The sequence below is a fragment of the Erythrolamprus reginae genome, chromosome 1, assembly GCF_031021105.1.
Source record: "Erythrolamprus reginae isolate rEryReg1 chromosome 1, rEryReg1.hap1, whole genome shotgun sequence".
NCBI classification, from domain to species: domain Eukaryota; kingdom Metazoa; phylum Chordata; class Lepidosauria; order Squamata; family Dipsadidae; genus Erythrolamprus; species Erythrolamprus reginae.
Genome location: NC_091950.1, coordinates 406,078,902 through 406,106,617, shown reverse-complemented (window position 1 = coordinate 406,106,617; position 27,716 = coordinate 406,078,902). Strand labels below are relative to the sequence as shown.

Here is a 27,716-nt window from a genome sequence, read left to right as displayed (position 1 = left end):
TTTTCCTCCTGTCTCCCAATGTTATTCTCCTATCCAAGGCCCATTAGTGGGCTGCAGCCCAGGGCTTGGGGACCCCTGCTACACAGGAGCAGAAGCATCCATTGTACAATTAAATGACAAGAGTAGCATTGCTCTTAGAGTAGCATCAGAGCCATCGTGGCACAGTGGTTAGAGTGCAGTACTCAGGGTGTCCAGGGGGGGAAGCATTTTGAAATTCCCTGGTATTTCCCTGAAATTTCCCTATAATTTGCGATCTAGTTAAGGCACAGTCGTGGATGACATCATACCAAATGGCTAAGCCGTGGAGAAATATCGGTAGCAAAGGAAGCAAGTTGTTGCCAGAGTTATGCTAATGTTTGCTTGACTCTGCCAAGCAGTGCGATCCGTTTTTTTATGTGATTTTTTCCTGACTTTTAAACATTTTAATAGTTTGTTTTCTTTCCCCTGATTTATTCCGTTTTTTTCACGAATTCCCTGATATTTCCCAAACCGTTGATTTCCCTGATAATTCCCTGATATTTTCCAAACCGCCAATTTCCTTGATAATTCTCTAGTTTTCCAGGTTTGCTGCACACCCTGAGTACTGCAGGCCACTTCTGCTGACTACTTTACTATTTAGCTTTACTAGATAAATGGTCAGAGCAATGGAAACTGCAGTTTAATGTTTCCAAATGTAAAATAATGCACTTGGGGAAAAGGAATCCTCAATCTGAGTATTGTATTGGCAGTTGTGTGCTAGCAAAAAGTTCAGAAGAGAAGGATTTAGGGGTAGTGATTTCTGACAGTCTCAATATGGGTGAGCAGTGCAGTCAGGTGGTAGGGAAAGCAAGTAGGATGCTTGGCTGCATAGCTAGAAGTATAACAAGCAGGAAGAGGGAGATTATGATCACGCTATATAGAGTGCTGGTGAGACCACATTTGGAATACTGTGTTCAGTTCTGGAGACCTCACCTACAAAAAGATATTGACAAAATTGAACGGGTCGAAAGACGAGCTACAAGAATGGTGGAAGGTCTTAAGCATAAAACGTATCAGGAAAGACTTAATGAACTCAATCTGTATAGTCTGGAGGACAGAAGGAAAAGGGGGGACATGATCGAAACATTTAAATATGTTAAAGGGTTAAATAAGGTCCAGGAGGGAAGTGTTTTTAATAGGAAAGTGAACACAAGAACAAGGGGACACAATCTGAAGTTAGTTGGGGGAAAGATCAAAAGCAACATGAGAAAATATTATTTTACTGAAAGAGTAGTAGATCCTTGGAACAAACTTCCAGCAGACGTGGTAGATAAATCCACAGTAACTGAATTTAAACATGCCTGGGATAAACATATATCCATCCTAAGATAAAATACAGAAAATAGTATAAGGGCAGACTAGATGGACCATGAGGTCTTTTTCTGCCGTCAGACCTCTATGTTTCTATGTTTCTATGCTGGCTGACTGCAATTTGGCAGTCCAAACCTCACCAGGCTCAAGGTTGACTCAGCCTTCCATCCTTCTGTGGTTGGTAAAATGGGGACCAAAATTGTTGGGGGCAGCAGGCTGATTAGGGCTCTAAAGTACTGTAAAGCGGTATGTAAGTCTAAGTGCTATTGCTATTGCATCATCTTAAGTTCTCTCACTTTAGTACAGACATCATCACAACATGCATGTGTGCAAAATATGAGTGAAACTTCACTGCAGTTGTGTGGTGTGTGCATGTGTGTATGTGCACGCCTGCGAGCGGACCTTCAAGTCAGTGTTGATTCCGGCAACTGCCTACACAAGTCCTTGCAGTTTTCTTGGCATGGTTTTTAAGAAGTGGTTTGCCATTGCCTCTGTTGTGGTTAGCTCTGGCCCAGCTCCTGCCCCAAGGACTGTGGATGTGGGGGAGACATCCACATGCTGCAGGCCTGTTTTGCCCCCCAGTGGAATCTGCTGATGAAGGCTCCTCTGACCAAGAAGACATGAGTGACAGGGAGGAGGAGAGTAGGGCAGACAGCTCAGAAGGAGATCAATTATCTAGCTCCTCCTTGGATTCAGGACAAGAGTTAATGATACAGCCACGCATGCGGAGAGCGATGCATAGGCAACAACAACTGAGGGATTATTATTAAAGAAAATGAGGCCACCTGTGGTTGGGTGGGGCTGTGGTAATTAGTGAGGCTGCTATAAATAGCAGCCTGTGGGTTTGGCCATTATGGAGGATTATCTGATCCTTGTGTTTCGTGACTGCTTTACTGACTTTGACCTTTTGTTTGCTGATTTTTCCCCGCTTTGAAACTAAACCAGGGCAAAGTATGTTTCACTTTGTGAAAGAAGAAGGACTGTGAATTGCCTCACAGCTGCAAGCTAAGTATCACAGAACGGATAAGGGACTTGTACAAATTACCAGTTTGTTTGGAGATGAGTGCTCTTTGCTATACCAAAAGAGGGCTTGGTTTGAGTGAATTTTCATTATAAAGAACATTGTTTTGACTTTTCAAACATGTGTGTGTCTGAAATTTGTACCTGTGAATTTTTGGGAGGAGTCTACCAAAGAGCCCAACAGAACAGCCTCGAACCTAGGGTTGACAGAAAGAGACTGGAACAACCTCACTCAGCTGGTATTGTGTCTCAGGTGGGACTACAACTCACGGTCTCCAGGTTTCTAACCTCGTGCCTCAACCACCAGTCCACCACACCAAGGAGTACAACCCCACTCTCATCCTTTTGACAAAAGCCCCTGATCCTGTAGAGTCCACTCTCCCCAAATGTTAAAGAAGGCATCTTTATCTCCACCTTCAGCCCTCTGTTCTCCCGGCTTTCTGTGTTTAAATTGGACTCAGACCAGACAGCCATTCAAATGGAGTACAGCAGTGTTTCCCAACCTTTTTTGAGCCGCGGCACATTATTCATGTTTTCAAAATTCTGGGGAACACTGAAGGGGGGGGGGCTAAAGAAAAGTTTGGACAAAAAAAATATCTCTTCCTCCATTTCACTCTATTTCTCCCTCCCTCTTTCTCTCTCTTCCTTCCTTCCCTTCTTTCTCTCCATCCCTCTTTCTTTCTTTCTTCCTCTCTTTTTTGCTCTCTTTCTCTCTCCCTCCTTCCCTCCCTCTATGTCTTTCCCTCTCCCTCCTTCCCCCCTTTCTTTCTCTCTCTCTCTTGCTTTCTCTCCCTCTCTTTCTCTTGCTTTCTTTCTCTCATTCTCTCTCCCCTCCTTTCTCTCTCTCTCTCTTTCTCTCTCGTTCACCACGCCAGCAACAGAGAGAAAAAGAAAGAGCGAGAGAGAGCCGGAGAGAGAGTGGAGTGCGCAGCAGCCATCAGCCTCCTCGCCCTCCCAGACGTCCCCAGCGCCCGGCCTTGCGCCGTCTCCCGTTAGCCCGTCCGAAAGCCACACAGTCCCGGACTCCCGGATCGCTCGCTTCTCCGGCTAGCGCGGCGCTTTCCTGGGCAGATGGCTTTGCTGACCGGAGAAGCGAGCGATCCGGGAGTCCGGGACTGTGTGGCTTTGCGCCATGAAGATAAAACGGCAGCACGGAAAAGTCGGCCGTTTTCTCTTCATGGCGCAAAGCCACACAGTCCCGGACTCCCGGATTGCTCGCCCCAAGGCAGGAGGCGGCGGCGGAGGAGAGTGGGCGGATCGGGCGGGCAATGGGGCAGGGCGGAGAAGCCAGGGGCGCGTTTGGCCGGAGGCACCGTGGGGAGGCAGGGGCAGGGAGGTGCGGCAGTAGGTGCCTCCGGCCAAACGCGCCCCTGGCTTCTCCGCCCTGCCCCATTGCCCGCCCGATCCGCCCACTCTCCTCCGCCGCCTCTTGCCGCGGCACACCTGACGGTGTCTCGCAGCACACTAGTGTGCCGCGGCACACCGGTTGGGAAACGCTGGAGTACAGTATTCTCTGTAAAAGGCACATGGGAACCCCTAGAGAGTTTTAGGCCAAGTGTAAAACAGCTTCTTTATGTTTCGTATTTCCCATCTCCAAATGAACTGGAGCACAACTTAGATCATCTCCAAGCAAGCCTGGACACTAGTTAACCTTCTTAAACGGAGATGATGGGAAAAGATTGCAATAAAACGTCTCCAGAGAATACTATGCTGGGGATGACTGCCCTAAACCCATCCTCGAATACAGCTCATCTGTTTGGAACCCATATCGCATCTCAGACATTAACACCCTTGAAAGTGTTCAAAGATACTTCACAAGAAGAGCCCTTCATTCCTCCACTCGAAACAGAATACCCTACAAAACTAGACTTACAATCCTGGGTCTTAAAAGCTTAGAACTACGACGCCTTAAACATGATCTAAGTATTGCCCACAAGATCATATGCTGCAATGTCCTGCCCGTCAAAGACTACTTCAGCTTCAACCACAACAACACAAGAGCACACAACAGATTCAAGCTTAATATTAACCGCTCCAAACTTGACTGTAAAAAATATGACTTTAGTAATTGGGTTGTCAAAGCGTGGAACTCCTTACCGGACTCTATAGTATCATCCCCTAACCCCCAACATTTTACCCTTAGACTATCCACGGTTGACCTCTCCAGATTCCTAGAGGTCAGTAAGGGGCGTACATAAGCACACTAGAGTGCCTTCCGTCCCCTGTCCTATAGTCTCTCCTATATCTCATATTTCTTCTCTACTATATCCTCTATAACCTTCATTGTGTATTATTGTGTATTGGACAAAATAAATAAATAAATAAATAATAAATGTTTGACTCCTTTGCTGATTTGGTGAGATCAAGCAACACAGCCGCTGTTAGGAGGCAGAAAAGAAATCATTACATGCCAGCTTTGTAGGGAGGAATAGGCCACCTCTATAGAACAACCTTTTCCAGAGAAAGAATTTAGAACAACTGTGAAATATGAGGGCCACGCCACAAAGTAATGCACCACATTTTTTTTCTTCAACAATTGTTTATTGAACACAATGAAACTTACACACAAGAAGGAATGATGTTTCTTCTACACTCCCTAAGGCGGTCCCGGAGGTATTCTGGTCCCATGCCATGTAGGGCTTTATAGGTTATAACCAACACTTTGAATCGGGACCGGAAACCAATTGGCAGTTAGTGCAATCCGCGGAGTGCTGGAGAAACATGGGCATACCTTGGTAGGCCAATGACTGCTCGCGCAGCTGCATTCTGCACAATCTGAAGTTTCCGAACACTTTTCAAAGATAGCCCCATGTGGAGAGCATTGCAGTAGTCGAATCTTGAGGTGATAAGGGCGTGAGTTTATTTTCCAGCACATGCATGCCCCCTAGGCAGCTCCTCTTCCTGGTTGCAGCCCACGCGAACTTGCACATGTGTGCAAAACACATGTGCATTCCAACATGAACCGTTTCAGCAACCAAAAAGGTTCACCATCACTGGCCTATATATTCAAATCTTAATAAGAGTCTTTGCTGGTGGAGTATACTGAGCCAGAGAGCAAGGAAACATGTTGAAAGCTATTCTGTCTGGCCCGATCAAAGACACAATCACACTTTGATTCAAAAGCAATTATAGGCAAGGTCTATTTATCAAGAAAAATTCTGAAATACAAGGGTTAACGCGAAGGAATGTGATGATGGCCGCATATCTCTCATTAGCAATTGAGTCCAGGATGCCAGCCAGAATAGAGTCATAAATCTCAGGTACTGATGTCTCTGCTTTGTCTAATTAGTCATGAAGTCCAGGGTTATTTTACAGCTCAAGCAACAAGCAGGGATCGAAATCCAGGGGAGTAGGAAAATCTCTCAGCATCCAGGCTATGTCCTCCGTTGCTGAACGTTGTTTTCTACCCCCCCTTTCCCCATCATCCTGTCTTTTTTTACTGCCAAGGAGTGGCCATATGCCCCATAGATCTAATCAATGCCAAGAACCCTTTCTAGAAAGATATTCATGCCTGGATCTCATCCTCCTTACTCTTGCATCTAACAAGGGTTCCTGATCCTCAAAATCCCCATTGTCCTCTGACTCAAACAATACCCTAACTGGGGGTTCTACAGACTCTGGTGGTTCCTCAGTCCCTAACTCTCCCTCACTCTCATTCTGAGACTCAGATGGCCGACGATGCCAGTACTCCTCCATCTCATGGTCCTCGAAATCTGTGACTAGCTGGGCCAGACGTGGACCACTCACAACAAAAGCAACCTTGTTAATTACCAAGGAGGGAGGAGATCGCCTGAAGGAGGAAATTCAACAGCCTTTAGATAAGCATAAATTTAGCGCAAGTAGAGGAAAGGGTGAAGAAAAAACCACAAAATTGGCCCACCTTGACTTTCTCCTAAAATGCGACGCTTCCGTGCATGCATAGAAGTGTTCTAGACAGGTAGGTGGAGCCTCCCACTGCCGGTGCTACCAGTTCTTAGAACCAAGCCAAACCGGGAGCAACCTACCACTGCCTGAAGGGATGACACTACATCTGTTCTTGAACTGTGTTTGCCTAACATACCACAGGCAGGTACAGTAGTACCTCTAGATACGAGTATAATTCATTCCAGAACCGAGCTCGTATGTCGGATCAACTTGGATCTCGAACGAATGCCTTTAGACTTTGTTTTTCCCCCGCTGAGATAACCAGAAGCAAGGATTCTTGCACCACCTAGTGGAAGCTCGGCTTGTATCCTGAATTTGAGCTCGGGTGTCGAACAGAAATTTCGCTCCTGTCGTGGCTTGTAACTTGGAATACTCGCATATGGAGCAGCTCGTATCTAGAGGTACTACTGTATTTGCATAATCTACTAAACTTAATAGTGGACTGTTTCTTTGAGGCTTAATGTATTCTGCAAACACAATCCATTTGGTAAGCTTGTATGGGTAGTCCTCACCTTACAACGGTTTACTCAGTGACCATTCAAAGTAACAACAGCAGTGGGAAAAAAGTGACTTATGGCCATTTTTCATACTTGTGACCATTGCAGCATCTCCCGTGGTCATGATATCAAAATTTGGATGCTTCATATTTATGACAGTTACAGTGTCCCAAGAAGATGCAATCCCATTTTGCAACCAAAGTCAATGGGGAAACCATATTGACTGAACAACTGGGTTATTAACTAAACAACTGCAATGATTCGCTTAACAACTTTGGCAAGAAAAGTCATAAAATGAGGCAAAACATACTTAACAAATGTGTCATTTAGCAACATGAAGTTATGTCATTTAGCAACATGAAGTTTGGCCTCAATTATAATTGTAAGTCAAGGACTACCTGTACTCTGTAAACTCCCAAAATTATTTTGGTAAACCAGGTTAAAGGTATTTTATGAATGCTGCTGTTGATTGCCAGCCACAGACCAGGTTTTCAAACAGAGATTTCTTCCAACTGCCTCTGACAGTACAAAGAAAGGTTAAAAGTTCTTACAATCCTATGCTTTGAACAAGGAAAACAAAGTCCAAATCCTCACTTGGCCTTAAAACTGACTTAATATAATTGAACTACAGTGCAGCACATGTCCTATCCCACTGGCTTTGGGGGGGGTGGTATTATAAAAAGGATGCAATTTCTGCAGATTAAGAGAACCTTAAAGCCAAGATCTGAGAGAGGTCAAACCTCAGAGAGGCAACCAAGAGCATGGAAGCAAAAACTACCACATTTCAGTAAGAAATTTAAAATGCTTATTTGGGATAAACAAAAGCTCAATCAATCAACCAGAATGGAGCTGAAAGGGATCTTAGAGATCTTTGTTTCTTTGTTTCTTTGTTTCTTTGTTTCTTTCTTTCTTTCTTTCTTACTTACTTATTTACTTACTTACTTACTTATTTATTTATTGGATTTGTATGCCGCCCCTCTCTGCAGACTTGGGGCGGCTAACAACAGTGACAAAAAACAGCATATAACAATCCAATACTAAACAACTAAAAAAACCCTTATTATAAAACCAAACATATATACAAACATACCATGCGTAAATTGTAAGGCCTAGGGGGAAAGAATATCTCGGTTCCCCCATGCCGTATGGCAGAGGTGGGTTTTAAGAAGCTTACGAAAGGCAAGGAGGGTGGGGGTAATTCTAATCTCTGGGGAGAGTTGGTTCCAAAGGGCCGGGGCTGCCACAGAGAAGGCTCTTCCCCTGGGTCCTGCCAAACAACATTGTTTAGTTGACGGGACCCGGAGAAGGCCAACTCTGTGGGACCTAACTGGTCGCTGGGATTCGTGCAGCAGAAGGCGGTCCCTGAGATAATCTGGTCCGGTACCATGAAGGGCTTTATAGGTCATAACCAACACTTTGAATTGTGACCGGAAACTGATCGGCAACCAATGCAGACTGCGGAGTGTTGGTGTAATATGGGCATACCTAAGGAAGCCCATGATTGCTCTCGCAGCTGCATTCTGCACGACCTGAAGTTTCCGAACACTTTTCAAAGGTAGCCCCATGTAGAGAGCGTTGCAGTAGTCGAGCCTCGAGGTGATGAGGGCATGAGTGACTGTGAGCAGTGACCCCCGGTCCAAATAGGGCCACAACTGGTGCACCAGGCGAACCTGGGCAAATGCCCCCCTCGCCACAGCTGAAAGATCTTTCTCTAATGTGAGTTGTGGATCGAGGAGGATGCCCAAGTTGCGGACCCTCTCTGAGGGGGTCAATAACTCCCCCCCCAGGATGATGGACGGACAGATAGAATTGTCCTTGGGAGGCAAAACCCACAGCCACTCCGTCTTATCAGGGTTGAGCTTGAGTCTAGTCCAATCTCCTGCTCAAGCAAGAGACACTATACCAGTGATGTCGAATCTTTTTTGATTCACATGCCAAAAGGGGGTATGTGCATGTGCTAGCATGTGTGCGTGTGCCCACACTCCTTCCCTCCCCCCACATGCATGTGCACCCCCTGCGCTCCCCCCAACGCATGCGTACAGGCCTTTTTTGAAGCCTGGTAGGTTAAAAAAAATGCCTACATTGGCAAAACGGAAGTTAGGGAAAACACACTTCTAGTTTGCCTTTGTGCTGTTTTTTGCACTCCAGAGGGTTCAGGGAAGCTTCCTCAAGCTACGGAATGCAAAAAAACAGCAGAAGGAGCAAACCCAAAGTTTGGTAAAATGCACTTCCGGTTTGCCCATTGTGGTATTTTTTGCACTCCAGGCCTTCAGGAAGCTTCCCTGAATCCTCCAGAGTGCAAAAAACAGCACAACGGCAAACCGGAAATACGGTTTCCTGAACTTCTGGTTTGTCAATTGGGAGGTTTTGGGGAAAGTCAAATATGGCTTTGCATGCCACCTGTGGCCTTCACCATTGCGGCCCTATACCATTTGAGACAAGTAGCTGTCTAGTCTCTTCTGAAAAACCTCCAGTAATGAAGCACCTACAACTTCTGAAAGCAAGCCGTTCCACAAGTTGATTGTTTTCTCTGTTAGGAAGTTTCTCCTTAATTCCAGGTTGCTTCTCTTCTTGCTTAATTTCCATCCATTGTTTCTTGTCTTGCCTTCTGGTGCTTTGGAAGATAAGTTCACCCTTTTCTTTGTGGCAGCTGCTCAGATACTGGAATACTGTTATCACATCACCCCCTAGTCCTTCTTTTCTTGAGACATGATAGCAGTCTTGGAAGATGAATTTCCTACCCTCATTTACAGTGAGTTATAAGGAAGACACTCTTGGAAGATTTGAAAAGGTCTTACAGGATTTCTTTCTACTTATGCTTAAGTTGTCATTGATCAGATAAGTTTCCAACTGACTCAACCAATATCTTGTGATGGTTTACATCAGGGGTGTCAAACTCAAGGCCAGTGTGGTGCTCGTGGGGCCTCCGTGGGGCCCATTTTTGGCCAGCACAGTATTGCTGGAGGTCACAGAGTACTGTGGAAGGAAAGAAGGGGGAAAAGTACATCTTGAGACTGTGTCTAATAATAATAATAATAATAATAATAATAATAATAATTATTATTATTATTATTATTATTATTATTATTATTAATTAGATTTGTATGCCGCCCCTCTCGCGGCTCACAACATAACAGCAATACAATATAAATACAAATCTAATGTTAAAAACTTTTTAAAAACTAATTTAAAATACATAGTTATAAAAACTTATCTGTTACACAATCATACACACTCAGTCCGACTGAACATAAACATAATAAAGGTCATCAAAAAAAGGAGGGGGGAGATTAATCCCCCCATGCCTGACTGCAAAGGTCAGTCTTCAACATTTTATGGAAGTCGAGGAGGGTAGGGGCAGTTCGAATCTCTGGGGGGAGTTGATTCCAGAGGGCTGGGGCCGCCAAAGAGAAGGCTCTTCCCCTGGGTCCCGCCAGACGGCATTGTTTTGTCGACAGTACCCGGAGAAGGCCAACTCTGTGGGACCTAATCGACCGCTGAGATTTGTGCAGCAGAAGGCAGTCTCGTAGGTAATTTGGTCCGATGCCAAATACCCATGGCCACACCCACCATGACCACTCCCACTATGACCACACTCCCATGACCACACTTATCCCCAGCCACCACCACCCCGATTACCACATCGGCCCTTCAAGGTCAAACATAACCCTGATACAGCCCTCAATTAAATTGGAGTTTGACACCCTTGGTTTACATCTACAGGTAGTCCTTGACTTACAACATCTAGTTCAGCGACTATTTTAATTTACAACGGCACTGAAAAAAGTGACACTTACGACTGTTGCTACATCCCTATAGTCACATGTTCAGATCCTTGGCAACTATCTCCTACTTATGACGGTTGCAGTGTCCTGAGATTTTGTAATTAACCTTCTGACAAGCAAAATTAATGGGGAAGCCAGATTCACATAACAGCCCTGTTACTAATAATAACAGTCACAGTTATTCGTTTAATAAGAAAGGTTGTAAAATTGGGCAAAATTCACTTAACAGCTGCCTTGCTTAGCAACAGAAATCCTGGGCTCAATTGTGATTGTAAGTCAAGGACTACCTGTATCCTTCTTTTCATTTATTTTCTAGTCTGCTCGTAACCTCACTTTTCCAGTTCTAGTTCAAAACTTGCCAATCACTACAGTTTACATAACATTGTTGAGAGGGGTAGCAAGCTATCTTGAGAACAATGCATTGATTACTGCGTGCACATGTTTCTCAACAATAAATCATCATCAGAAAAAGAAATTATTAACTCTCTTAGTAGAGTGTGTGAGTGCCATAAATATAATATACAGTTGTACCTCTACTTACGGACTTAATTCGTTCCGTGACCAGGTTCTTAAGTAGGAAAGTTTGTAAGAAGAAGCAATTTTTCCCATAGGAATCAATGTAAAAGCAAATAATGTGTGCGATTGGGGACACAGGGAGGGTGGAGGTTGGAAACCACAGGGAAGGTGGAATATCGTCCCAGGAGATTTCCAGAGAGGCCCCACGGAGGCTTCTCCCTGCCTTTTCCCGCCCTGTTTCCTCCCAGGAGATTCCTAGACAGGCCCCACGGAGGCTTCTCCCCACGTTTTCCGGCTCTGTTTCCTCCCAGGAGATTCCTAGAGGCCCCACAGAGGCTTCTCCCCACCTTTTCCAGCCCTGTTTCCTCCCAGGAGATTCCTAGAGAGGCCCCATGGAGGCTCCTCCCTGCCTTTTCCGGCGCTGTTTCCTCCCATGAGATTCCAAGAGAGGCCCCACAGAGGCTTCTCCCTGCCTTTTCCAGCCCTGTTTCCTCCCAGGAGATTCCTAGAAAGGCTCCACGGAGGCTTCTTCCCCCACTTTTCCGGTTACAGTTTCAGAGGCTCAGGTTTGTAAGTGGAAAATGTTTCTTGAGAAGAGGCAAAAAAATCTTGAACACCCAGTTCTTATCTAGAAAAGTTCGTAAGTAGAGGTGTTCTTAGGTAGAGGTACTACTGTATCTTGATCTAAGAAAATACAGTATCTCTTTACATTCTGATTGGTAAGTGAAGTATGATCATTAGATGGTTTTATTATTAGTGTAATAAATACATAAGTATGCTTAAAAGGTACACTTCAGTCCTGAGTAAATAACTATCAAGTAAATAAATGAATAAATACTTTCCACTAATTAGTCTTTCTCAATGCAGTTAGCAAGTAGGATGCTACAGTGTTCCATCCCAGTCATCATTTAATAAAGAAATGAAGATAATACTTATAAAATATAAAAATGATATAACTCTGATGAAGTATTTAGTGAGAGGTATCTGGTTTGGCAATAATATTTATGTAACATACCATACAATTGTCAAGGAGTGTACATTGCTATAGTGGACAAAGATGCATTTGTCTGCAATTCTTTAAACAAAATATGCCCTATGTAACATACCATACAATTGTCAAGGACTGTGCATTGCTATAGTGGACAAAGATGCATTTGTCTGCAATTCTTTAAACAAAATATGCCCTATGTAATATACCATACAATTGTCAAGGACTGTGCATTGCTATAATGGATAGGGATGCATTTGTCTGCAATTCTTTAAACAAAATATGCCCTATGTAACATACCATTTATTTATTTATTATTTAGATTTGTATGCCGCCCCTCTCCGCGGACTCTTTAAACAAAATTCTTTAAACAAAATATGGCCTTTTCTTATAAGAAAGGCAGCTGCATAATCCCAAAAAACTGCATAATCCCAGGGAAAAATGCAGCTGCCTTAAAGAATTGCAAACAGGTGCAGTATTCCTTTCTCTGTGCTCTCCCACCCAAAACATGATATTTTTTTGTATTAGAATCCAAAATGCAGTGGTACAGAACAAGAGAGCAAGTAAGAATACACAATCAAGAAATGTTATTTGAAATAAGTGCCTCAAAAGTAAACCAGGAAGTACCTAATGCCCCAAGATATTACATGTCCATGTTCTAGAACAGTGGTTCTCAATCTGGGGGTTGGAACCCTTGAGGGTCGAACGACCATTTCACAGGGGTCACCTAAGACCATGGGAAAAGACAAATTCCCTATAGTGTTAGGAACTAAAGCTTCTATCCTGGCGCCTTGGAAGATATTTTTACAATCCCACCAATCAGGCCTTTACAGCGGGGTGGTCCCTCTGACCTTCCTGCCAATCAGCTTAAAGATCTGTTGGGAGAACTGGTGCTAAACTTATGGTTGGGGGTCACCACAACATGAGGAACTGTATTAACAGATCGCAGCATTAGAAAGGTTGAGGACCACTGTTCTAGAACCACCAGAGGGTGAAAACAACTGAAGAGATCTTATTTCAAGACACAACTTCACTCTGAATCTTCTGCTTTCCTCAACAGGGGCTGAAACCTCACTGGGCTAAAAAAAGTTTGGAAGATACAGTCTTAATATCTATGGAGCTCACCAAGTTGTGGAAATTATTTATTAATATTTATTCACTGGCAGATTTAAAAAGAGAGTCGGTGTAATAGTTAAGGCATCAGGCTAGAAACCAAGAGACTTGGAGCTTTAGCCTCATCGTGGGCATGAAGCCAGTTGGCTAACCTTGGTTTTCTCCCAACCCTTGGAAGATAGCCATGGCCAACCACTTCTGAAAAACCACTTCTGCCAAGAAAATTGCAGGAACTAGTCCAGGCAGTCTCTGAGACTTTGACATGATTGACCAGAAGAAAAAAAGAATGAAATATTTACAGTCTATTCACTAAGCATAGGATCTCAAAAGTTAAACATCAGGTTAGATTTTCCAATAGGTGACAGAGGTGGGATTTGGCAGGTCCGGACTAGTTCTGGGGAACCGGTAGCAGAAATTTTGACCACTTCTGGAGAACTGGTAGTAGACATTTCGAGCAGTTCCAGAGAACTGGTAATAGAAATTTTGAGCAGTTCTGAAGAACTGGTAGTAAAAACTTTCAGTAATTCTGGAGAACCGGTAGTAGAAATTTTCAGCAGTTCCAGAGAACTGGTAATAGAAATTTTGTGCAGTTCTGCAGTACCGGTAGTAGAAACTTTCAGTAGTTCTGGAGAACCTGTAGTAGAAATTTTTCCCATAGGAATCAATGCAAAAGCAAATAATGTGTGCGATTGGGGACACAGGGAGGGTAGAGGTTGGAAACTACAGGGAGGGTGGAATATCGTCCCAGAAGATTTCAAGAGAGGCCCCACGGAGGCTTCTCCCCGCCTTTTCCTGCCCTGTTTCCTCCCAGGAGATTCCTAGAGAGGCCCCACGGAAGCTTCTCCATACATGAGGGAAGAGACGGGGATACGTTCCAGAGAACTGGTAATAGAAATTTTGAGCAGTTCTGGAGAACCAGTAGTAGAAATTTTCAACAGTTCTGAAGAACCGGTAGTAGAAACTTTCAACAGTTCTGAAGAACCAATAGTAGAAATTTTGAGTAGTTTGGAAAATTGGTAAATACCACCTCAGACTGGCCCCGCCCCCATTTATTCTCTGCCTTCCGAGTCCCGATCAGGAGGAAATGGGGATTTTACAGTTATTTTATTTTATTTTATTTATTCAATTTCTAGGCTATCCTTCTCCACAGACTCAGGGCGGCTTACAACATAAAGATAAATGCATAAAATAAACAGTAAAAATTGAAGATTAAAACTAAGCCAATTTAAAACAAATCCATTAAACATGCTTAAAATCTAATTTAACAAACCTAAAAACCCAATGGCATTAAAATCATTCCATCACATTCATCCCTGTTTCTATCATAACGTGGGCTGGAGCAGAGTGTGTATATTCAACAGCCCCCAAGCCTGCCAACAAAGATGGTCGACATTTTCCAAAAGGGCAGGAGAGTGGAAGCAGTGCGAATCTCTGGGAGAAGTTGATTCCAAAGGGCCGGAGCCACCACAGAAAAGGCTCTTCTGCTAAGGCCCACCAGCCGGCATTGCTTGGCTGACGAGACCTGGAGAAGACCAACTCTGTGAGCCCTGACCAACCGCTGGGATACATGAGGGAAGAGACGGGGATACGTGAGGCAACCTTCCCGAACCGGTAGTAAAAAAAATTGAATCCCACCATGTCAAGGCCCACACATATAGGTTCACAGGTCTAGGGGAGCAACCTGTCACATAATTACCTCATGTGACCTTCTGACGTCAAGGGCGAAACCAGATTCATTTAATAATTGTTAGTAACAATTGTTATTAAGATAACAATTGCTGTGATTTGCTTAGCAAATGTGGCAAGGAAAGTCGTAAAAAGGAGCCAAACTCTAATAATAATAATAATAATAATAATAATAATAATAATAATAATAATAATAATTTATTAGATTTGTATGCGTCCCTTCTCCGCAGACTTAACAACAGCAAACAGAAATTTTGGGCTCAATTGTGGTGGTCATAAATCAAGGATATCTGTATATAATCAGAAGGGAAGGCCTTGGTAAAGGATTGTAATATAATCAAGCAACAGTTAAGGGATTTTTATTTTAATGGTAGCACATATACAAGAAGATGCCAACCCTTCAGGACCCTAATAAAAATAATTCAACAAGCTTCCCCTTTTTCCTGCTTTTGAAGAAATCATTTTGATCATCTTTCGATTCTTTAAGATATTTTAATCAATGCCTTTGTCTTAGTTTGCGGGTGAGTTTTTCCCCCCTGATGGTTGTATAACATAACTGCACCCCTATTATCTGATTTGGATAAAAATCTTAGATTTATCTGAATTGAATTTTACATTAGTCATGCTTTATTTCATTCGGAATGTAAAACGTTCAGGAAGATTTCCAAGGAGGAGCAGAAATAAACTGATAAACAGGGAAACAAATAATATTGATGTATGTTTGCGGTGAATTCTTCCAAAATAAAACAAGAGATTCCATAAATGTTTCTTCTCCTCCATCAAATAAAACTTGCTAGCCACAACTTCCTTATCCCTTGATTTAGTTTCATAGAAACATAGAAACATAGAAGACTGACGGCAGAAAAAGACTGGGATATATGTTTATCCCAGGCATGTTTAAATTCAGTTACTGTGGATTTACCAACCACGTCTGCTGGAAGTTTGTTCCAAGGATCTACTACTCTTTCAGTGAAATAATGTTTTCTCATGTTGCTTTTGATCTTTCCCCTAACTAACTTCAGATTGTGTCCCCTTGTTCTTGTGTTCACTTTCCTATTAAAAACACTTCCCTCCTGAACCTTATTTAACCCTTCAACATATTTAAATGTTTCGATCATGTCCCCCTTTTTCCTTCTGTCCTCCAGACTATACAGATTGAGTTCATTAAGTCTTTCCTGATACGTTTTATGCTTAAGACCTTCCACCATTCTTGTAGCCCGTCTTTGGACCCGTTCAATTTTGTCAATATCTTTTTGTAGGTGAGGTCTCCAGAACTGAACACAGTATTCCAAATGTGGTCTCACCAGCGCTCTATATAAGGGGATCACAATCTCCCTCTTCCTGCTTGTTATACCTCTAGCTATGCAGCCAAGCATCCTACTTGCTTTTCCTACTGCCCGACCACACTGCTCACCCATTTTGAGACTGTCATTTGGTTTCTTTTCCATCTCTGAATTTAACATCTCTTGTTTTGGTTTACTTGGCCCACAATAAGTTTAACCGGAAGGACAGGATATCAACTCTTTTCAAAGGATAAAATAAAGCCAAAGTCATAACCTGGACAGTACTCACCCAGGGCAAAAGGCAGCTGAAAATTTAGTATATCGCCTGCCTTCTCAGGTGATTTATTCAACAGCCAGCTGTTTACCGCTGATTGAAATCCAAGCCGCTGTTCTCTCTAGCAAAAGATTTTTCTTCTTCATGAAAAAGGTTTAATTCTCTTAGGTGGCATTATCAAAAGCCTTCAGCTCCAGCTCCAAAGCATAGCATTCGACATATGCCATTTAATGACAGCCACTGTCTAAGACAAGGCAAGTTTTGTGCTTCCCTACCCTCTGAGATTTGGTTTCTAGAAGCCGGAGAGACCATCAGACCTCCTATCAGTTTGCGCTAATCAAATTTTATCAAGCCAGAGACAGTTGCAGCCTGTTTCATAGAGTGTTATTACCATTCCAGACGGCGGGCTGCAAAAATCCCTTTGTTATCACTATTACTTCAGCATTTGTTTGCTCCAACGTACCCCAATGTGCTGCTACCCAGATGTCTTGCAACTTGCAGAATTCCTAACCATCAGTGTCTGGGAATCTGGGACACGCTATTCCAAATACTGGAAGGTTGATTTATATTTTCATTGTGATTGGACTAATGGCCTTGGCCAATTACAAGTGTTACTTGAGCAAAATGGGATGAGATGGAATGGTCCTCCATGCCCGACTTCCATACAATTTCCTAATTTTTCCACCATTGCAAGTTGATTCTCCCTATGTCTTTTTATCTAATGGGTATAAGAATCTGCCCTTTGATTCTTGGATTTACAGTGGTATCTCTACCTAAGAACGCTTATTAGAGCTGGAGCCTTAACTTTCCACTTTTAGAAAGTTAGTAATATTCACTGGTTTCATTTCTAGAGAATCTCTGGAGAAAAGATTGAAAGGACAGGTATAATCATGGAGAGAAATGACTTATTTGGTTGAGGACCATATTTAATCTGAGTAATTTATGGGGTGCTACAACCAGAAATAAGAAGTCGGGATTTTTTTTTTAAGAGAGGGTATCAGAAACATTACATATTTATCAAGTTATCGCTAATTAAACTGAATACCACTGCTGATGCTTGGAAGGTCTGTAGCAGGGATGGGTTCCTCCCAGTTAGGACCAGATTGATTGATTGACTGATTATTTGGATTTGTCCCTGCAGACTCTGGGCAGCGAACAAAAATATAAAAACAATAAAACAATATTTAAAAACCCTTAATTTTAAAACATTCATCCATTCAGCCGGGACAAGATAGGACCATTCACCGGCTCCAGGCCTGCCAGGAAAGCCATGTTTTTACGGCCTTTCGGAAGGTCAGGGGGATGGGGATCGTGCATATCTCAGGGGGGAGTTGATTCCATAGCACTGGAGCCACCACAGAGAAGGCCCTCCCACGCAATTCCCACCTGGACCATTAGCAACCATCTGGTAACGTAATTTTGGTATCACAGATCCGGTTCTGTCTGTGCCGGTCTACATGTGCCGTCATCTTTTTTTTGTAATTTTTGACAATTTGTTTGCTATTTTTACGACTGCTCCTTCCCCTCTTCTATGACAATGTCCTCCCATGGGGCAATACCGACCTTTATTTCTTTATCCGAAGCACAGCTGGGCAGTTCCTCAGCTGTGTTTCAGCCTGAAAATACCTTCTGTGCATGCGCAGAAGTGAAACTGCTGTAAGAGAGGCACGCGAAACATCACAATGCACACTGGTAGCAAAGCTAAGTGGACCGCACCCCTGATCTGTAGGAACGATCCCAAGACTTTCAGAAATTATATGCAGCCCCACATTGGATTGCACTGTTATAACAATACATTGTTTGACTATACGAGTCAAAAAGAGGGCTTTGAAAATATTTATATATCCCTCACATCCTGGACATAAACTGTTTCAACTCCTACCCTCAAAACGTCGCTACAGAGCACTGCACACCAAGACAACTAGACACAAGAACATTTTTTTCCCGAACGCCATCACTCCGCTAAACAAATAATTCCCTCAACACTGTCAAACTATTTATTAAATCTGCACTACTATTTCTACTAGTTTTTCCTCATCATTCCTATCACCCATTTCCTCCCACTTATGACTGTATGATTGTAACTTGTTGTTTGTATTCTTAAGATTTTTAGCAATATTGATTGTTTCCTCGTTGCTTATTGGACCCCTATGACAATCATTAAGTGTTGTACTGTACCTCATGATTTTTGACAAATGTATCTTTTGTACACTGAGAGTGTATGCATCAAACACAAATTCCTCATGTGTCCAATCACACTTGACCAATAAATGGACAATCCAGAATTGGTACTGGTACATGGTCGACCACATCCATTATGGAAATAAGATTAAATAACTTTGATGAAAATAAATTGGAGAAGCTGATGGCACGATGGAATAAGGCGAAATATTATATCTTAAGTAGAATATATGACGACAATGTAAAAAATAAATTCCAATCACTTTTTGTATGTAAAGAAATGTAAACCGGAGCCAAGGAAGAAATTGAAATTTATTGTAAATAATTTAACCCCCTAAATGGTGGTGGGGTTTATTGGTGTTGGGCACTTTTTCTTTAAGATTTTTTTCTTTGTTTGTTGTAATAAAAATTTAATTAAAAAATTTAAATAAAAACAAAAACAATCACACTTGACCAACAAAGAATTCTATTCTACTATGAAAAAGTGAATGAGGAAGCATTTGTGAAGTGCAAAACAGAGATATACTAATTCACCCGAGGGACCAGAAACGGTGTAACAATAAGCAGTGGTTGTTGAACCCTGATCAGCCCGATCAAAATCTGCTGCATTTTGGTGCTATTGTCACTGCCCTCTGCATGTGTTGAGATGCCGAAGCACGGCTTTATTGGGTGGACAAATTACCACCTTGTGGCCAAGTAGATGACATAAATTTCACATAATGGCAACTGATTACTCAGAGGGCCTTTGGTTAATGCACAATGCCCACATAGATAGATGACTACCGGGGCCTCTGTTATTAGCGGAATTAGGGAAAACGCAACACCAAAATCACACAGCTTTTGAAAGGAAAAGGGTTTTTTCTATATCGACTCTCCAAAATCTTCTGCTGATTCTTTCACAGCATGTTGCTCCACTACAAGAGAGCTGCCCCCAAATATTGTTTATTAGATTAGATTAGATTTATTGGATTTATATGCTGCCCCTCTCCGCAGACTCGGGGCTGCTCACAACAATGGTAAAAAACAGTACATAGAAACATAGAAGACTGACGGCAGAAAAAGACCTCATGGTCCATCTAGTCTGCCCTTATACTATTTCCTGTATTTTATCTTACAATGGATATATGTTTATCCCAGGCATGTTTAAATTCAGTTACTGTGGATTTACCAACCACGTCTGCTGGGAGTTTGTTCCAAGGATCTACTACTCTTTCAGTGAAATAATGTTTTCTCATGTTGCTTTTGATCTTTCCCCCAACTAACTTCAGATTGTGTCCCCTTGTTCTTGTGTTCACTTTCCTATTAAAAACACTTCCCTCCTGAACCTTATTTAACCCTTTAACATATTTAAATGTTTTGATCATGTCCCCCCTTTTCCTTCTGTCCTCCAGACTATACAGATTGAGTTCATGAAGTCTTTCCTGATACGTTTTATGCTTAAGACCTTCCACCATTCTTGTAGCTCGTCTTTGGACGAGTAACAAATCTAATATTTAGCAATCTAAATTACAGTTTTAGGTTAAAAAGTCTAAAAAAGAAACCCCAATATATAAAAAACAAGCACACAATTGAATCATACACAAAAACTACATGGGCAAGGGGGAGATGTTTCAATTCCCCCGTGCCTGACAGCAGAGGTGGGTTTTAAGGAGTTTACGAAAGGCAAGGAGGGTGGGGGCAATCCTAATCTCTGGGGGGAGCTGGTTCCAGAGGGTCGGAGCCCCCACAGAGAAGGCTCTTCCCCTGGGTCCCGCCAGACGACATTGTTTCATCGACGGGACCCGAAGAAGGCCAACTCTGTGGGACCTAACCGGTCGCTGGGATTCGTGCGGCAGAAGGCGGTCCTGGAGATATCCTGGTCCGATGCCAGGTAGGGCTTTATAGGTCATAACTCTATTGCCCTAAAGTGTCAAAATAATTTCATTGAGGGCCTCATCAGAGTTGTGTCTGACCTCGAGGTGTGTGGGGAACTTGATGTCCTGTGGGGGCGCTCTACCAGCAAAAATGTGCTCCCGAGCTCCATTTTTGGCTGTGACAGTCTCCAGCAATTCTCTGCCAGCGAAAACGGAGCTTGGGGGAGGCTAGATCCCTGTAGGCCATATCTAAGCATCCCCCAGGCCAGATCCAGCCCCCAGGCCTTGAGTTTGACACCCCTGCCCTAAACAATAAAACCGTCAAGGCTCCAGGTAACATCCGAACTAAATCAGAGTACAAGTCAAAGTATTCCTCAAAGTTCCAATTTATTTCCTGGCACCTACACTGGGAAACCTGGATCTGGGCTGCCCACTCAGTTGAAAGTTCACATCCCTTGTCCCCCACCCACACACTTGTCACATTGCCCACTCAGACCGTGCCAGCATGGCAAGTCCTTCCTCCGCTTCCGCCCAGGTGGGTGGGCACAGGATGGCCTTGAACTACTCGAAAGAATTCTTTGTGGCTGCATCTGTTCCTTCATGAAAATCACCCCCTCCCAAGTTCCCATAAACGTCAGGCCTTCCATAGATAGTGTGGCAAGCCATTAATTTATCACCAACGTCTGCACCATGACAATCTCACCAGCCTCCTGGACGTTGGTGACAAGCAGAGAAATCCACCACGATAAATCAACTTCTTAATCTCTTACGGCCTTAAGTGTCAAGTTCCTACAACTGGCACACTTCCCTGAGCAATTAAACTCTTAGCATTCCATGATGCTGCAACAGTTAAGCCAATCAGGTAGCCTGTATTTGTTCCATTGATTTATATAAGAGAATGTCGCTGATTACTACTGTAGCAAACTTGAAGGAAGTACCTTTACTCCATGGACCAATTAAAAGATAATACACTGCCTCAGTTGTATCAATGGGCACAGAGTGATCTCCCAGGTGGCTCTGCTATTGAATGTCTTAGTTGCGTTATATAATCTACTAGCTGTAACTTATAGAGAATATTAATACTGTACTGTACTTTCACAGTGCTTTCTGATCTCTCAATGCTACCATGACTCAAGCCTTTATTCTTACCAATATTCAATGTTTCTTTTTCAATGAGTCCGTATGTTTCCCTACAAATTCCCTTCAATTTCAAAGCTAAAAAAGCTGTCTAGTCACATTGTTTCCACATATAATTCAATAATAGCACTTGGACTTGTATACCACTTTACAGCCCTTTCAGAGTCCCGCATATTGCTGCCAACCATCTGGATCTTCATTTTACCCACCTTGAAAGGATGCATGGTTGAGCCAACCTTGAGCCAGTGAGGATCGAACCCCTGGCAGGCAGAAGAATTAACCTGTAATGCTGCATTCTAACCAACGCGCCAACACGTCTCTTTACTTGGCTTCCTCCTGTAAATTATTCAAATTAATTTACCAGGAGAGGTTAATTAATTAATCAGCCCAGGGGTGTCAAACGCAATTTCATTGAGGGCCACATCAGGGTTGTGTTTGACCTTGGAAAGCTGGGGTGGGCATGGTTAGCATGGGCATGGTCAGCTCAACATCTCTCGTGTCAGGGGCGCCTGTAATGACTCAAATGCTTTGCCAATGAAAAAGGCTGCCGAGCTCGGTTTTCAGCTGCAAAAGACTCCTGCAACCCTCTGCCAGCAAAAAACGGAGCTCTACAGGTTGCCTTCCAGAGCTCTGTTTTCGCTGGCAGAGGCACCATGGACTAGTCCACTGATGGCGAACCTATGGCAAAGGTGCCATAGGTGGCACGTAGAGCCATATCTGCTGGAACGCAAGCCGTTGCCCTAGCTCAGCTCCAACATGCATGTGTGTGCCAACCAGCTGATTTTTGGCTCATATAGAGGCTCTGAGAGGGTGTTTTTGGCTTCCAGGTAGCCTCTGGGGCAATGGGGGAGGGCGTTTTTACCCTCCCTCGGTTCCAGGGAAGCCTTTGGAGCCTGGGGAGGGTGAAACACAAGTCTACTGGGTCCACCAGAAGTTGGGAAACAGGCTGTTTCTGGCCTCCAGAGGGCCTCCGGGGAGTGGGAGAAGCTGTTTTTGCCCTCCCCAGGTATTGAATTATGGGTGTGGGCACTAACGCATGCGCAATAGTGTGCATGCATAGTCTTTTGGCACCCAAGGAAAAAAAGGTTCACCATCACTGGACTAGTCTTTTGCCGTTTCCAGGACGGTCCCCCAGGCCAGATCTAAGCACTCCACGGGCCGGGTTTGGGCCATGGGCACCCCTGAAATAGCCTCTTTCATGCCCTACACAGAATACAACCCATCCAAAAACTGCAACTATTGAGACTCTTATAAATGAGATACTGGAGCTTCAGTAAATAACACACCAACTGACCCATTTTACAGAAGAAGGCTCATCCTGATGGCTGTAAAATAATGTACAATAATTCTCAAGGTGAAATATATTTTATTATCGGATAGGAAAAGAAACAGTCTCCTGTGACCGATGCAGAAATACCAGGTCCTTTAGATCTTTCTGTCCAAAATTTGTTTGGATCTACCCATTTCCTGGCCAGTTCATTGATCTGTATCATTGAATAAGTTAACTTGGCAGGTTAAGACACCTATTAAATTTCTATTCACGGGGCAAGCTGAATGAAGAATGTGCCAGGGCATGCAACATTTTACACCAAGGAAGGCCTAACAGGAATCCTTTCCAAGCACCATCTTCCCTGTCAAATGTCATTTTTTCAGCAAGGATTCAGGCCAAGCCTAAATGGTGCTTCCAATCCCCAGTGCAGAATGGCCCATCCTATCTATCCCACCAGTAATTCCTTTGCCAAAACGCAAAGAATACTGGTTGGGTCTTTCTGGGTCTGGTTAGTGTTTTTGCTGGTAAGAAAAAAAAGAGAGGAGTGTTTCACCACTTAAACACTTGTTTCTATTTTTAAAATAAGACTGTGTGTGCTCCCTCCCTCCCTTTCTCTCCTATCCCCCCCCCCAACTTTTCTCCTGCAGCCTTTGCTTGCTCATGGATAAATCTATTTAGAGTGTTGTGTTTTATTATTGGTTTATTTAGCTACAGGCATGGATAACACAAAGACAAAAATTATGACTGTTTATATGTAAGGTTCATCTACACCATAGACTATTGCATGGCTGTATCTGTCCTACGTCTATGGTTTTGAAGCATGTACAAAAATAGCAGCTATTAGCATCTAATAGGAAATAATCACATCCACCATATTAAAAGTGCTGTTTAGGAAGCACTTTTCTTACAGAGTTCAAATTCCACTGATACAGCACTTCATACTGTGTGCATTAAAGGCTAAATGCTAAAAAATACTGTATCGAAGTCTAAATGCTAAAAAATAAATCTCTCTTCATCCAATGTACAGCCACCCAAATACTTTTTTTTTAAAGATGTTATGTCCAGTACAGAAACAAGGCTGGACTCTCAAACCGGTACAGAATAATTAAAGTCTCTGAGCATGTGCAAATCTATTTCTCCCAGCCACAGATCTTGCCACAAACAGGCCCTACAAGATTTTCCACTTTCAAGGTTAGATGTAATCCAGAGATCATCCTGACACCTCATTTTGGAACATTTGAGCACACTTTTCAATCATCTGGCAATTCGGATTACAATAGAAAACAGCAGGCGTGTGAAAGAAAGCGTCTCTCTTTTAGACTTCAGGCATAATTTGAAGTAGGCTGGCATGTTAAAATAGAACATCCTTAATGATAAACAAAGGTAACGGCGCATCAACATGGCTAAAAAATCATTCTCAACCCACGCATTTATTATTTGTTTAGGAAGCGTCAATGCTGCTTGGAAAGTGATGTTTCCTGAAGTTCAAAAAAAGGAAAGGAAAATACATTCACCCTAAAAATAAAATATCAATGGGTTCAGCTTTTAGGAACAGAACCATCCATATTTAGGCTGGAGGTAGGCAAAAAGGCAACCAGGTGTGCCCAAGTGGGAGAACCACAAAAATGGTTTAAAAGCATCATAGAGAAGGTAAAAGATAAAAGGGGAATTTCAGTTTATCAACTCAATTTTCCCCCCCTTCCTTTTGGCTTTCTTTTCACTTTGACCTCATTCCCCAACCACAGCAGAAAAAGAGAGGTGTGTGTGCACTTTTCCCCACACACCCCACAGCGTCCACTGCAAGCCACGATGTGTGCAAAAAAGCCTGGAAACAAATACCCTCCCATCCATCCACCCACCTACCCCCACTTCTTCCCCCACCCCGCAAACACACAGACCCGCAAAACACAGCAAAGAGAATATCGCGGGAGTAAATGACAAGTCAGAGAACATACCGGTTAACACCGAGAGAAATCCTCTCCGGGGATCGAAGGGGAGGTCCAGGGATCGAAAGGGAGATCCGGGGTTCTCCTCCAGGGATCGAAAGGGAGATCCGGGGTTCTCCTCCAGGGATCGAAAGGGAGATCCGGGGTTCTCCTCCAGGGATCTCCCCCAGGAATCGAAGGGGAGATCCAGGGATCAAGAGAGATCCAGGATCTCCTCCTGGGATCGAAGGGGAGATCCAGGGATAATCTCCGGAGATCGAGAGGGAGGATCTCCGGAGATCGAGAGGGAGATCCAGGGATCAAAAGAGAGATCCAGGGATCAAAAGAGAGATCCAGGATCTCCTCCTGGGATCGAAGGGGAGATCCAGGGTCACCTCTCGGAGAGCAGATCCCGCCGCCCGTCTCCCCCCCCCCACACTCTCTTCCAGGCCTCCCCCCGCACCCCATAACTTCTTTCATTCAAAATAATCCCACCGTGTCAATCTCTCCCTCCCTTCCCCAAAAGGTCTGGCCGAGCGGGTCGCCCGATGCAAGGGAGGACGGGAGGAAAAGTGCAGCCACCGTGCCTTCCGCCCGTGTCCTACGGTTTCTCCTTTACTAGCACCATGCACATAAACATTATTATATCTCTGTTATACCACCAATACGCACTTGACCAAGCAACAAAATAAAGGAAACATTAAAAATAAAGCCAAAAAAGGGGGGCAGGGAAATGCAAAGCGGCCGCCGTCGACCGCACTAATAACAACCACCACCATCCTATTTTTTGCACACACATAACGAATAACAATAATGCAGATTATTTTGGGGGGGGCGGGGAGAGTAGAGAGGGAAGGAGGAAAAACGGGGCTGGGGGATTGAAAAAGTTTTCATTTCATTTTATTTTTCTCCTTACCGCAAGGGCTCAGCCTCTCCCCGGCTCCTCCCGCGCCCGGATTGCAGGGTTTTGAATTAATCTGTAAAAGACGAGGAGGAGGAAGGAAGGAGAACGGGCGAGAGAGAGGAGGAGGAGGAAGAGGAGAAGAAGAAGAAGGGGAGATTGGCAGTGGAGGGGGGGCAGCGGAGAGCTTCACCCGGGCTGCCTCCGGGAGGGAAGGGCGGCTGCCAGAGGGAGGGGGTCCTGGGCCGGGCAGAGGCCCCCCATGCAGCCAGCCCCTGCTCCCGGGGGCTGCAGACAAGGCGGAGGAGGGGAGGGGGCCTCTTTGTTCTGTAATCCCAGTAAGATTGCAAGCCATTCGCCCCGGCTCTAATCCCAGCCCAGCTCAAGAGCCGCCTCCATTGGCTGTCATTTACATACAGGATTAAGAGGCAGGCGAGGCGGGCAGGCTGGCGAGGCGGGGGGCGAGGGGGGGCAAACAGCAGAGGGGAGGCAGGGATGGCGTGGGAGTGGGGGGGTTCGCGGGTTTCCCTCCGGGTTCTTTGACCCCCTCCCAAACCGGGATTGGGGTTTAGTGTGCGTGTGAGAGAGAGAGAAAGCGGGAATTTCTGAGGGAGAGAATTATAGAGGAAGTTGGTCTCTGGTCTATGACTGTAATAAATTTGATTGATTGATAGCAATAGCTTTTAGACTTATAGATCGCTTCCTAGTGCTTTTACAGCCCTCTCTAAGCAATAGCAATAGCAGTTGGCATTTAGCATTTATTTATTTATTTATTTATTTCAATTTATAAACCTGCCATGAACTCAGGGCGGTGTACAGCAGTAATAATAATAATATCCCCTGTTCAACGAAATGTTGTTATTACTGTATGAATGTGAATTAACCTTTTTAAATTAGAAATCTAAGAATTGTTTTTTATATATTAATTGGACAAACTATTGTTATGTATGTATTTTGGTATATGTTGCGAGCCGCCGCAAGTACACAGAGAGGGGCGGCATACAAGTCCAATTAAATAAATAAATAAATAAATAATAATAATAACAATAATTTATTAGACTTGTCCGGAGACTCGGGGCGGCTCACAACAACAAGAAAAACAATATAGATACAAATCTAATAATTAAAACTATGACTAAAACCCATTACAGTGTTCCCTCGAATTTCGCGGGTTCGAACTTCGTGAAAAGTCTATACCACGTTTTTTTCAAAAATATTAATTAAAAAATACTTTGCGGGTTTTCCCCCTATACCACGTTTTTCCCCACCCGATGACGTCATATGTCATCACCAAACCTTCGTCTGCCTTTAATAAATATATTTTTTAATAAACTTTAATAAATAAACATGGTGAGTAATAATCTAAATGGTTGCTAAGGGAATGGGAAATTGCAATTTAGGAGTTTAAAGTGTTAAGGGATGGCTTGTGATACTGTTCATAGCCAAAAATAGTGTATTTACTTCCGCATCTCTACATCGCGGAAATTCGACTTTCGCGGGTGGTCTCGGAACGCATCCCCCGCGGAAATCGAGGGAACACTGTATCTTAAAAACAATCGATATTACACAATCATAAGCACACATAACTTTTAATGGTCAGAAGGGGAGCATAGGAATAGAATAGAATAGAATTCTTTATTGGCCAAGTGTGATTGGACACAGAAGGAATTTGTCTTTGGTACAAATGCTCTGGTACAAATATAGATTTGTCAAGAATCATGAGGTACAACACTTAATGATTGTCATAGGGGTCAAATAAGCAATGAAGAAATATTATTATTACTATTATTATTATTATTATTATTATTAATTAGGTTTGTATGCCGCCCTCCTCTGAAGACTCAGGACGGCTCATAAAAATCTTAGGATACAAGCAACAAGTTACAGTCAAACAGTGGGAGGAAATGGGTGATAGGAATAGTAGAATAGTAGAGTTGCATTTAGACCAGGGGTTCCCATTGCCCCCAAAAATCTGGGTCATTTATTTATTTATTGTTTGTTTCTTTGTTTGTTTGTTTGTTTGATTGATTGATT

At 43.4% G+C, this 27,716-nt stretch overlaps 1 protein-coding gene across 1 annotated transcript in view; it reads right to left on the bottom strand.

Annotated features, from left to right (window-relative positions):
- GTF2IRD1 (GTF2I repeat domain containing 1) overlaps positions 1 to 26,089 on the bottom strand; it is a 224,713-nt gene extending 198,624 nt beyond the window's left edge. The window contains exon 1 of the mRNA XM_070735231.1: positions 25,698 to 26,089. The gene's annotated coding sequence lies outside the window, so the exon portion shown is untranslated. The remainder of the gene's footprint in view (positions 1 to 25,697) is intronic.
- Between the last annotated feature and the right edge of the window lie 1,627 nt (positions 26,090 to 27,716).